Genomic DNA, 13133 nt, shown 5'->3' on the forward strand with positions numbered 1-13133 from the left:
TCATATCTACAGCTATTTATCTGTTAGTGTTTTTGTCTTTCTGCTCACATATGTAGGTGAAAATCAGAAAATAAAAAACAAATTATCGGAAGAATTGCTCATTTTTTTTTAAGTTTTCAAAAAATAAAACTAATTGGATATTTTAACTACATATTAGTAACATTTTTTCTTAATTTAGAGACGAGGTCAAGGATTTTAATTCACCTCTATTTTAGGGGAACTGGACTATTGCATATTTAATGTAATTGCTACATATCTCACTAGTGTTTTAGATTTTATGTCTAATGTGCATGTTAATCTATCTGTATAATTTACGCAAGTAATATAAAATATATATATAAAAGATAAATCGAAAAATTGTACGTAAATTATAATTTTAATTAATGGAAACCCCATGACATTTTTTCTTACTTCACTTAAGTTCTTTTGCCCTTTCTTTGTATGTTTTAAAACAAATCTTTTTTTTTATGATGCGGTTCACAAATGATGTCACTTTTTTCTATATATTTGATGCACTTCCCATTCGTCAAAAAGTTTCCCACATCACCTTACACCCCCTCTTCCTTATCACATCCCATGGTACATTACAGCCAAAATGTGTGATGGCGAACTGCTGGTTACCCCATTCCTTTCCGTTTTCACACTTTCATAAGCCCCTCTCACCCTTCAAAGCGTGAAAGCATTTGTGAACAACTTAAAGGGGTTTTTTCAGTCAAATTTTATTCAGTTTTTTTTAAAATTTATTTATGTATTTATTAGCAAATATTGGACTTTTTAAATTATCTTCTAAATTGGATACTAAAGCAAAGTTATACAGTATTTTTTACATTATATTTTCCTGTCATACATTTTATCTACTGGTTAGTTTTTACTCTTCTTATGATAGAGATACTCTGAATTCTGATTTGTCTTTAAAATTTAATAGATACATTTATGTTCTTATTCCATAAATTTCCTAACTATGTTTCAGTGATTTAGCAACTTATACTTTAAGAAATTGAAAATCGGTTTTACTGTTTTTCTACCAGATTTCATCCAAGAAAACAGTGTACCCAAAATTGTTTACCCTCTTATTTCCTGACCTGGTTCTTTTTTAAAAATTTACTTATATAATGGGAAAAAAATAATTATTTAGTATAATTTATTAGTATCAAAAATATTCAAAAAGACGAGTACTTACACCAACTTTTATGCTTAAAATGAAGAAATGATTCTAGAAAAAAAAAATTGAAAAGGATTTTTTTTTTCTTTTCTAAACTAATTAAAATTAGTAAATTGGTTATATAAATGTCATAAATTGATTTTTAAGCAAACAAAGTGGTTAATAACGTTTAAAATCAAATTTAAAAAAATCTAAAAACGTGCTCGAGAAAAGAAGCTAATTCAAGGTGATCAGAACTTTTAGGGGGATAGGAAATTTGAGTAAAATTGTTGAAAAATTGTCAAGTTCATTGAACCTTTTAACAACTATCGAAGTAATAAAAACAGATCTTACCAACGTTACAGATTTTCTGCTGAATGTGCGTGATATGGTATTTGTATAGTTTATATATGTTGTTTACTGAACTATATAATAAATATAGCGAATTAAAAAAAAAAAAAAATACATGAAGCTTCAAAAAGAAATGGTTTTTTGTACATGTGAAATTTCTTTGCTTTATATTTTGCTTAAAAGTGCATATATGCGTTTTTTTTTCTTTTCACAGTTTGCATCTTAATTTTAAGCTTGTAGTTAAACAGTTACACAAATTGAGTCACTTTACAGTCGTAAATCAGCAGCCCTATCCAAGAACACAAATCGTCGTTTAAAAGACAGGCGAAATGGGAACTTGATTTATTTATTTATTATCATTATTATTTTTAAGTACGTCGATTCAAACTAATTTTTTGATATTATTCAAATTATGCGGACCTTATATTTAGAGTTTTTAAAGGCATAGATACTTGCAATCTCTTTCACTAATAGGATGATAGGACGATTTTCTAAGCAAGCTGAGAATTTTAACGATACAAATATTCTTTACGATTGACAACAACGAAATTAATAGGGAAAAACCTAGCTTCCGAAGAAAAAATCAGAAATTGAAAGTTTAAACATGACAAGCAGCTCTTCCATATCTCAATCGTATATTTTAAATTAAAACTTACTCAAAAGAATAATTTTTCATAGTTTCAGTTGCAAATATATTTGATTTATCGACAAAAGAAAGGGTTGTTTGCAGCAAATATACGCTTTTTTGTGACTATTTTGACATTTTTTGTCGACGAAACTACTCCGCACGGAATTTGTATTACGAAAATATCCAATATTCATTATTTTATGCGCATTCTTATGCCGCTGAAAAAAACAATACAAATATGTCATAAAACCAAAGTTTCAAAGACATTTCGGCCTTCGCAAAATAATTAAGCTGGACAGCAAGACACTTTTACGATTTTTTTACATAGGGCCTATTATTGGCATTAAAATAGGTGGTGGGGGCTAGTCAGGCTATTGTTATAGCCTTTACTTCCCCCTACTCAATGAAGGTTTTTCAAATAGACAGGGTGAATTGTGGCAGTGAGAAGCAAAGGGATGTAAGTGGCAAAACTAAAAATTTGGAGATAACCAGTAAACATGGTAGGTGAACCTCTCCTCTGTCTTGGGACAAGAAATTATACTAGTAACCTTGGTAGTTGCTGCTATACAGCATGATTTAGAAAAAAAATCAATGAAAGCCTACCTAGGATGATATATTTAACCCTTTGACGCAGATGGGACACCTGTGTCCCATTTATACATAATTTTTCTGACGCTCTATTTATACGTAAAAATATAATTTTATATTTTTTAATAATAAAAAAACAGTCTAATTATTACTCATAAAAGTTTGTTAAGTAATCGGAATTTTTTTGCACTTGAATAAAAAATTCAAAAAAAGTAGTATGAATTTTTTTTTTCACTCACATTTAAAAATTTGTCAATAATTGATTTCTTAATCTAAAGAAATTTCAAGAATGAATTACTGTTTCATGTAGATCTAAGTAGCTGAAAAGGAGTGTGATTTCAAAAAAATATTGTTTAGAACTGAGCCATGAGGCCAGACTTCCCAAGGGACACATGCGTCCCTATCTGCGATAAGCTGCCAGACCGCCCTGCGAGCGAGCGTGTGTGTAATAGTTTCGGAGATAGTATTCATTCCTTCTATTCAGGGATACAATAGGCAAGAATAGTCTCTTTCTGTTACAATGGTTCCTGATAAAGGATTTGAAGGTCCCATTTGAGGTTAGTATTTGCAATTTGAGCATTTGCACGTAGGTTGATCAGCATTCTGTGTTCGGCGATTTTTCTGTAAACAGCTAAAATGGCATCATGCAGTAAATGTCGTCGTTCAAGGCATTTTGAACTAACACAAGAGCAAATTAATGCAATATTGTTTGCGGAAAGCAGTGGCAGTGAATGTGGTGATTTAGATGATGAAGATACCGAGTTTTTGGAAAGTGATATCGTTAATTTAGGTAATGGTGATCATGAAAAAACTCTCGTCATTATTGATGGGGCAAAAGTGAAAAATACTACTGAAAATGAAGAAGTGGAGGTAGTGCCAGAGACGGAAAAAGATGTGGAAAGAGCATCAAAGAGGAAAAGGAAAGCTACGTTTCAAAAACCAAGTTGCGAGAGAGGAAAAAAAAACAAAACAGAAGCTACAAGAGAGTGAAGAAAGAAGAAAAGAAGGTTGTTTGGTCAAAAGAAATAGATCCCGTTTTTTTACCGAAACCTGACATCGAAATAGAATGGCGCAAAGTAAAATTACTGTCTTACTGAACACTCATCAGAAGCAGAGACATTTCTCGCAGTTTCTAACTTAAAATCTTTAGTTGAAGAAATAATTGTCCCCCAAACAAATCTGTATGCTCAACAGAAGGGTGAACTATTTGAAACTTCATTCCGCCAGGAGATATATGCATATCTAGGAATATGTTACGTTATGGGGTATCACGTCCTTCCTAATTTAAGAGATTATTGGTCCACTGACGAAGATTTGAGAGTTTCACTGATTGCAAGAACAATGACTTACAAAAGATTTACTGAAATAAGAAGGTTTTTGCATTTTAATGATAATGACAAGAATACTCCCAATATAGATGACGAAAATCGTGACAGAGCATTTAAAATTCGCCCGTTAATAGAGCATTTCAATAAAGCTTTTCAGGAGGCAGTTGAGCCGGAGGAATGTATGTCTATTGACGAACATATGATCAAATTTAGAGGCCATAATATTAAGCGCCAATATGTAAAAAATAAGCCAATTCGATGGGGATTCAAAATGTGGTCTCGGTGTGGATCAAAGAACGGATATTTGTACGAGTTTGATGTGTACACTGGAAAAGAAAAAAGAAGCTGAATATGGGCTTGGTGCATCTGTTGTTCTTCAGCTATCTAAAAAGTTGAAAGGCACTTGTGCTAAATTGTTCTTTGACAATTTTTTACGAGTTTTGAGCTGCTAAAGGTTCTCAAAGAGAAAAAAGTATCTGCTTGCGGTACCATTTGGTGTGATCGAAAAGATTTACCGATAGATTTGAAAAAATACAGAGAAATGAATCGAGGCGAAATCGACTGCAGGCAAGCCGAAGGAATATACGTGGTAAAATGGATGAATAATAGGTCTGTCCTGCTCCTTTGTACGATGAGAAGACCCGATGAAATTGTGACAGTCAAGCGCAGAGAAAAAGGAAAAGTGGGAAAAAAAAGTGTAACATGCCCAGCAGTCATATATGACTATAACAATTTCATGGGTGGTGTGGACATTATGGACCAAAAGAAAATTTCATATAGAATCGATAGAGGCTCCAGGTATAAGTACTATTTGCGCCCATTTCATGACATATTGGACATAGCGGTGAATAACGCTTACGTTATTTTCCAAAAGTTGAATCCCTCAACAAAAGAGAAGAGTAGCCACCTTTCGGCGAAAAATTGCTCTGGCATTGATAGGGGATTTTTCGAGTCGGAAACACAACTTACATTCATATTCAAACAGCCATCGCATATCTCAACAACTCAGTGCACACAATGAAAGTTCCAAGAGACACTTACCAGATACTTCAGAGGCGAGAAAGAGATGCAAAAACTGTTTGGAAAAAAAAAGTTGAGAATAGAACAAATATTTTTTGCACTTTTTGTAATACGCATTTCTGCCTTACCACAAGCAGAAATTGTTTCAAGGAATTCCATGAAAAATAAATGGTTTGCATAGAAATTATTTATGTTTGGTGGTTCCTTTTTGTCCTCAAACTTAGGTAGTAATTTTTTTTTTTTTTTTTGCTTCCATGGTGAAGACTGGAACATCATTGACCAGTAAAATTTAAATCTTTGACGCAGAAAGGGACACGGGCGTCCCAAGAAGACTTTACCCTTAACGCAGAAAGGGACACCGGTGTCTCATGCTGTATTTCATAACGAAAAAATATTAAAATTCTAAAAAACATATTTTTCACTTATTTTGATCTAAATTATTACAAAATAATGAAAAAAGTATGAAAAATGTTTTTATTGCAAATTCTGCTTCAAAGGGTTAAATGCGTTTTACTCAAAACTTGAAAATGTCCACTTACATACCTTTGCTTCTCACTGCCTCAATTATACTTTTGTTTGTAATTTCTTTTCTGTTATTTTATCTGTGAAATGCGTATTTAATAAAAAAATGCAACCCCGATTGAAATAAAATGAATTGAATTGAAAACTACAGTTACCATAAGAAGATATACTAAGAGGTAAGAATAAACTAGCATTGACCACATCGGATCTTCCGTTTTGAAAATGTTTATATAAACCCCAAAATTACTCAGCTTTAATGAAAGGCAACCGCATATTCTGCTAGATAACATCCGCATAAGTTTGAGCGCACGGTCTAGGAAATTTGTTGAATGTAATTAAAATTACAATGTAACGAGTGTGCACGAGTTGCAGGGATTGCATCCAAAGAAGTGAAAATGGACTCCCAGCTATTCATTTAAAGGCATAGTTGAGGATTGTCTCTGGAGATCACTTTCAGGAAAAGAGACTTTAAGTTGATTTCGAGCCTACATTTACGAATGAAAATGATGTTTATATTCTAGCGTTCCACTACCCATTAACACTTTGGAAGTTGAGCTGAGAGAGACTTAATTATAAGCTCCAATTGTTGGTTGGAATTCATGAAGTATTACGCAGCACCACAAGCTGGATTCTGCAAAGAATTGAGTTTGATTAAATTTGAATAAATAACTATTGACGCCTAATTAAAAATGTATATTGCATTTGAATCGCAGCACTTAATATAATCTTGAGCGTTAGAAGTCTTTAAAGGGGAAATTCAGTGAATTATAACCCGTTCCAAGCAATGGATTAATTTATGAATGTATCAAAACTTCATCAAATTCGTGGTTAACAAAAATATAGATTTTAAAGCATATTTACGAATGTTTTAAAGTTTATTTTTGTTCTTGAATAAGGTTTTGTGTATGTAAGTCATTCTGTAGTTGAAAACAATTAGCACAATGAATATTACATAAAATAACAAAATCTACTTTTTTAATTACAGCCAATGCAAATGCAAAAATAATAAAAATACTAAAATAAATCTAGAAGAGTTGCATTTTTGAGATAGCTGATTAGTGTTATATACCATTAGTCTTTCACTAGTTCATAACTTTATTTTTAATTAAACGGACTGACTAAAATAAAGGACTGAAGATCGATACTGGACTGAAAATAGACTAAGTTTCAATTATAAAGATATTTATATGCGCCATAATATGCTTTCGTTCTTGATTATACGAGGAAACAGTTTGAAAAGCATGTACCTAAAGCCGCTCTCATTGTCAATACTTTCAGTCTAAGTGGTCAGTTTATTTATTAATATTTTTTTTTGTACATAAATTGAAGTTATTAGGACTTCTACGAAAATTGAACTATTTAGTTCATTCTTTTTGTCATAGCTTTCTCTCGTGAACTGCACTGAATTAGTCAATCTTAGTTTCAAACACGACATCACGACATGTAAATGGCATCACTAGGGATATCTGCTAATTTTTTGGCCAAAAAGGATGATTTTTTCAAATGTAATTTACAGGAAAAAATTAAAATAAATATTATTGTAATATAGATAAACTCTAAGTTTACCATTTTCACAAATGTTCGGACAAGATGTCGCGGGACAAAGCATTGAGTTCCGCTACTATTTAGGGGCGAGATTCTGACTCGACACCAAGTGTGTTTACATCCATTCACTTGCTGTATCCATTCCTGGACTAAAAATCAAGAAACTAATCAGCAATTAATTTGATCTAAGGAGACATACTGACAACTTTTGGCAAGCAATTGTCGATGGACATTTGAAGAGTGACGAAAGGATGTCACACCCATCATTTATATTAGTAATAAAATTGGATAGCCTCTATCTTAGTATGTGTATTTTCATTTATTTTCTGTAAATTACCTTCAATATATCATCCTTTTTTAGTAAACTGATTTCGAGACATACCTGTAAAGTTCCATCACACTAATTTCATAGCATCTGTTAAGAGCATTTCATTAAAAACTAATATGTACATTGTTTGGGACAATCTTTTTGCGGAAAGTGTTCATTGCAGTGACAAAAAATAGATGCACAATTGATGCTTTTTAAAGATCAGAATGAGGTTACTAAAAACGAACGTGAAACAATCATCTTATTTACTGTATTTTAAAAATGGTAGTAGTCCAAAACATGTTAAATTAATACATTCTGATATAATTTATACCGACAGAAAAATAAAAGTCAAAACAATTCTAACAAAGAAAGGCGAATTCTTCAAAATGATTCTATTGGTAATTACAATCATTAAATTTAAACTTAACCTCAGTAAAATGATATTTTCATTTGTCCTGAAACAACGAACTTTCATAAACTTCTTAAAATTTAAACAAAATATACACACGTCTTGTTGGGCATTTAACAAAAAGTTTACTTCAAAATTTCAAAGGCAAAATTTAAAAGTCTTTGTTTCAAGGAGAATAAACCAACAAAAATGAAAGCAAGAAACCGTTATCTTTCGACCTTGTTTCTCAGCAAGTGTATATGATAGAAACTTTCTCAGGAAATTCACTTCTCTCATTAAGTTTAAAAAAAGTTAAAAATCTCGGGAAAGTACTTACCTAAGCAAAACTAAAATCTGAAATAGAATCTCTGTTTTTCATTAAAAGTATACATTATTTTTATATTTATTTTTATCTTGATATTCTTTATCTTCAAGTTTTCATCGTACTTTAGTTCTTTCTTTTTGTTCCAGAAGTTTTTTTTTTATTATTCTTACGGGATTTAAATATTTAACAACCTATTATGCGAAAATAGAAGATGCGTTGTAAAATATAAGTGGAAATATGAAACTAAATTGAAACTATTTATATATTTACCAACAAATATATACATATGTAAGTATATCAGCAATATAAGGAACGGATTGAATATTGGAAAAATTGAAATTATCTATATATACTTGTATGCAAATCGTTTGACTGAATTAAAGTCATTAAAATTTTATAATAAATTAAATAATGCGTTTGTTGTGTATACATACATGAACTTTAACATTTAAAGTACGTAGGTATACTTAAATGTCATTGAAAATTTAAAAACAAATTTTAAAATACATATGTTGCATATACTGCGTATACATATTACTCGCACATACATTAGCTGCTTAATAGACAAACGTGTTTGTATCGTTGCATTAGCGCAACTAGAGTACAATAACATATCTATTAAATGTTTTTCTGACAAATCATGTTTCGTTTATCCATTAATATGTTTTTCTCTCTTTTACCCCCCCCCTTTTTTTTTGCATAATATCTTGATTTTCTACTTTGTTTCTTGTTTTAATAATCTCAAACTTTATGTCACAAGGTCTGCATACTTCATACATGACGTCTAAGGGAGAAGTGTCACAAGTTCTTGTTAGTAAATTGTTTAGCAACTAAGAGGATACATTTTAGCATTAAACTACCAAAATTGAAATAGTTTCAAATTAAAAGATTAAGCAACTTATCAAACAATTCTTAATGAGAAAACAATGGAGCTTTTATTCTTCATATATACATATTTAAATCCCATCGCTTCTGAACAAAAAATTCAGAACATAGCTATTTGCAGAGATTTATTCCCCCTTTCCCTTCATTAACGTGAACTTCAACCATAGACTCATAAATTCCCATGAAATTTGCAGTATATCTTCAAATTCCGAGCTGCGTTGAAGAAATTTTCCCATTTTTCGTAAGAGGTGTCAAGAGGACGATTATGTGAGGCAGCGAAATACCTCGTAGTGTTTTTCGTAGGATATCAGCGTAAAATAGTATCCTGCTCCCTTAAGTTTTCTTTACCCCAGTGATTTTCTTCTTTCGATTTAAACCGTTTTAGTTTATATATTTTCTGTTAAAACAAGGAATCTATTTCGGACTTCCACGTTTTATTCTGATTCTGTTGATTAAAAGAAATGTCTGTAGTGTTTTTTTTTTTTTTTTTTTATTCTTTGAATTTATTCTTTTTTCGTGATTACAATGATTTTTAAGCGAAACATTATTTGAAAACAATATGTAAAACCTAGCTCTGTTCTTCCATCAACTGAAACTTGAGTCTAAAGTCGTATTCAAGTAGCTAGGTTAGACTGACCAGTGGATTATCCGCTCGTTTTTTTTCATTATTTATTTTTTATACAGTATGTTTTTTAAAAAAATAAATTAGGAGTATTAACTTGCTTCCATACAATTTCGAAAAGTAAACAGTTCGAAAATCTTGTGCTTGTCCACATTTTATTCATGTTCATTTACTAAATACATGTACCTTATGAATGTGATGTCACTTTTTCATCCCCCCCCCCTCCCTTCCGTTAAAAAAAAACCTGACGCTTAATCATCTAACAGTTTTCGCTATTAAAAATAGTTGCGAAAAACTATTGACATATTTTTACAGCCATGTAATAAATGCTTTTAACGCTATTGTGGATTTTTAAAAATATAATTGTGCTGTTCATTTATGTTTGGGATAGACTACATATCAAAATTGAGAAAACCATCTTTAAACCGGTGAAATTGAAGAAGGAAATACAGAAAAACCATAAAGTTTAAGGTAGTGTCCATAAAAATATTTTCTTACATTTCATTTGACACACTATAAAAGAAAATGTTTCTCACAAATGCTTGCTTTAGAAAATAGGAATTAATTAAATCAGTTTTAAAAGTCATTAAATCAAAACTGTTGAAAATAAAATGAATTCAACACTTTCACATTGTAATTACATGCATACAAGAATTAATCGCTTTCCGCTTTTGTTTCCATAAATATGATACGAGTAAAATAATATGTTGATTCCTCAGTTAGCACCTTCAGTTAGTTCCAAGTCTTATTTTTCTAAGAAAAAGGAGGGTGTTAAACAAAATTGTACGATCATTATAAGAGAGTATGATAGTATGTTGGTAAAATATTGCCATAAACAAGCTTTTTATTTTTGTTGATAAAGTATGCAATATTCAAGCGCGACGGATCTACTTAATGTATCAGTTTACAATTTTACAAATAATAAGCTAAATAATTAGCAAGATATTCATAAATGCATTTAATGAATGGATTTTTTTAAAAAGCTTTGTCTAAACTGCTCATCTTTTTTACAGAAAACCAGCGTTAATTTCTGTTGATTACGCGAAAGACTTGCAACATGCATAACTTATTTGTATTTTATTTATTTTATTTTTATTTATTTTATTTTTGAAAATCATTTCTCCTTAATATTCTTAAAAGTAAATTGGTTTCTACATTTTCCGCCAAGGAGGTTACTACTGGAGAATGAAAACAGTTCCACACTATAACGCTTCCACCACCATGGCGACCTATAGGGACTTAGTAGCTGTTATGACAATTTTTGTCGGCAGGTCATTTAACATCTGCTTCAGGTATGATCTAAATAGAACACCGACAGTCCTCATAACCGTTACCGAGAGTATCATTCTTGTCCCACTTGATCAGAACCTAAACGCTGATAAATTTACCCAAATGAAAGAACATGTTACAAAAAAAGTGGTTTGTAGGTAAACAACAAATTTTAATGGCCGCATGAGGCAGTTAATTAAGCAGCACAAACTCGTCTTCTCATTTTTGAAACAACCAAATTTTATCCATGACGAGTATGCATTTTGTTCTTTTCTGACTTCATAGAATTATTCTTAGAAAGCCTTGCGTTAACCTTGCTATTTTCAGAGTTATTTTCTTTGATCAACTGGATTGCTGATTTCTGCCCAAATAACAATGAGATTGGAAAGGTGCCAAGCGTTACTGACATTCAACTTGGAACGTTCAGTACATTTGAATTATCTGAACAACTAAGACTAGTAGCTCTTTATAATCATTCTCTACATGAGCAGAGAAGTTTGACCCGCTTTTGGCATGTCATATAACAACGAATATAGAACCGACAAAATACAACGGATATAGAACCGACAAAATACAACGAATATAGACAATATTTTGATAATGAAATTAATATTTTTATATCCTAAGATGAGAATCTTTTAATGTATTTAGAACGAAACATTAAAGTTTAACCAGGATTGTAAATGTAAATCTTTCTGCAAGAGCTCAAAACTTTATACACCATTACAACTATCATATTTGCGTCATCGGCAGCTTCCGTATATTTGTATTAAAATGTTTGCTTGTTCAGCATGAAAAGTCATCTTCCAAGAATTTTGCACGCCAGTGCCGTATTTTATTCATGATTTGTGTTTAAGACGTAAACCACGATGAACATGAAAACAGAATTTAACGCTCAAACAGTGCCGACACAACAACAAACAGAAGAATAATCATAAATCACCGATAAGTTTATAAAAGAAACTTGTATGATTATTGGTAAATCATATTTACAAAACCAAATAAGTAAATTATTTTTTTTTTTAACTAATGCGCTTGAATCTTGTCTTATCAAACTATCTTAGTATTTTCAAAAAATAATATAACAATTATAACATTTTTGAATTTCCAAACAGAATTAAACCATTTTCACTTAAAAAATACAATTAAATTGTGTGGTGAATTTTGCTCGAATTCTTTACGTGATATGGATTCGTACATCAGAGGAATATACAAATACAAGTTCTTATAAGTTTACGTACATTTTTCTTTCTTGTCGAATTAAAAACTTGTAAAATATTTATACATGTGTTTTAAATTTGTTTTGTATAAATGAGGTACTTTCTTATTTAAGTATATACAACTTCCCTGGCTTGCATTGCAAAATATTAATCACATACCATCCAACAAGCTTAAGTTAGAAATTTTCTTTTGGAATGTAGTGTTTTTCTTTTTTCGTCTACGGGAAACAATACAAATAAAAATTAAAATGAAAAATCCATCCACAATTATTTATTACTGATTTCGTACGCATCAAACTCTCTTTAAATGTAACGAAGTAGCGCATTTTCAGATAAAAGATATACCTATCTTTAGCGCCGTTTACGACTTAGAAGCAATATGGCTTCCCAAAAATTGAGATAAAATGTCTCTCTTGCGTGCAGCAATCTCTATCGCGTGCCTCCTCAATTCAAGATCATTATATCCCAATGACGAATATTACGGGAGCACTGTCATTACCTGAGATTTAATTTAAGGAGGAGGCTCAGGAAAAGATTAACGAGAATGCCAAACTGATTTGGGAATTTATCTTTACAGATTTATTGGGTAGGCATAAGGAATTAAATATGTATGGTAAAAGAGTGAGAGAAGTGTAAGGGTATGAAACATCTGCTAGTACTCTTTAGATTCTTCACAGCAGTTTATTCAAAATGAATTTTTATTTTTTTTTTGGTAAATGTTACATTGCTGGTATTAAATCTCTTTAGGATAAAATCTGAAATTTATGAAAAACATTTTCAGTCCACAAAACATCAACTTTTATTAGTCCTATTTAAAAAATATTTTACTATCAGGTTTTTTCGATCCTTAAAATAAATTCACAACACAAGCTGAGTTTCTACAAATTCATTACATCATTTTTAACATATCAACTTCAACATGAGCATAATTTAAAGGTTATAACTAAAAGGTATGAAAATTTTTTGTCACAAAATCAACTAAAATACAATA

At 30.9% G+C, this 13133-nt stretch overlaps 1 protein-coding gene across 2 annotated transcripts in view; it reads right to left on the reverse strand.

Moving 5' to 3' along the window:
* LOC129231253 (uncharacterized) overlaps positions 1-13133 on the reverse strand; it is a 352203-nt gene that overhangs the window by 295291 nt on the left and 43779 nt on the right. The window lies entirely within an intron of this gene.

The sequence above is a fragment of the Uloborus diversus genome, chromosome 10 (assembly GCF_026930045.1).
Source record: "Uloborus diversus isolate 005 chromosome 10, Udiv.v.3.1, whole genome shotgun sequence".
Taxonomy (NCBI): domain Eukaryota; kingdom Metazoa; phylum Arthropoda; class Arachnida; order Araneae; family Uloboridae; genus Uloborus; species Uloborus diversus.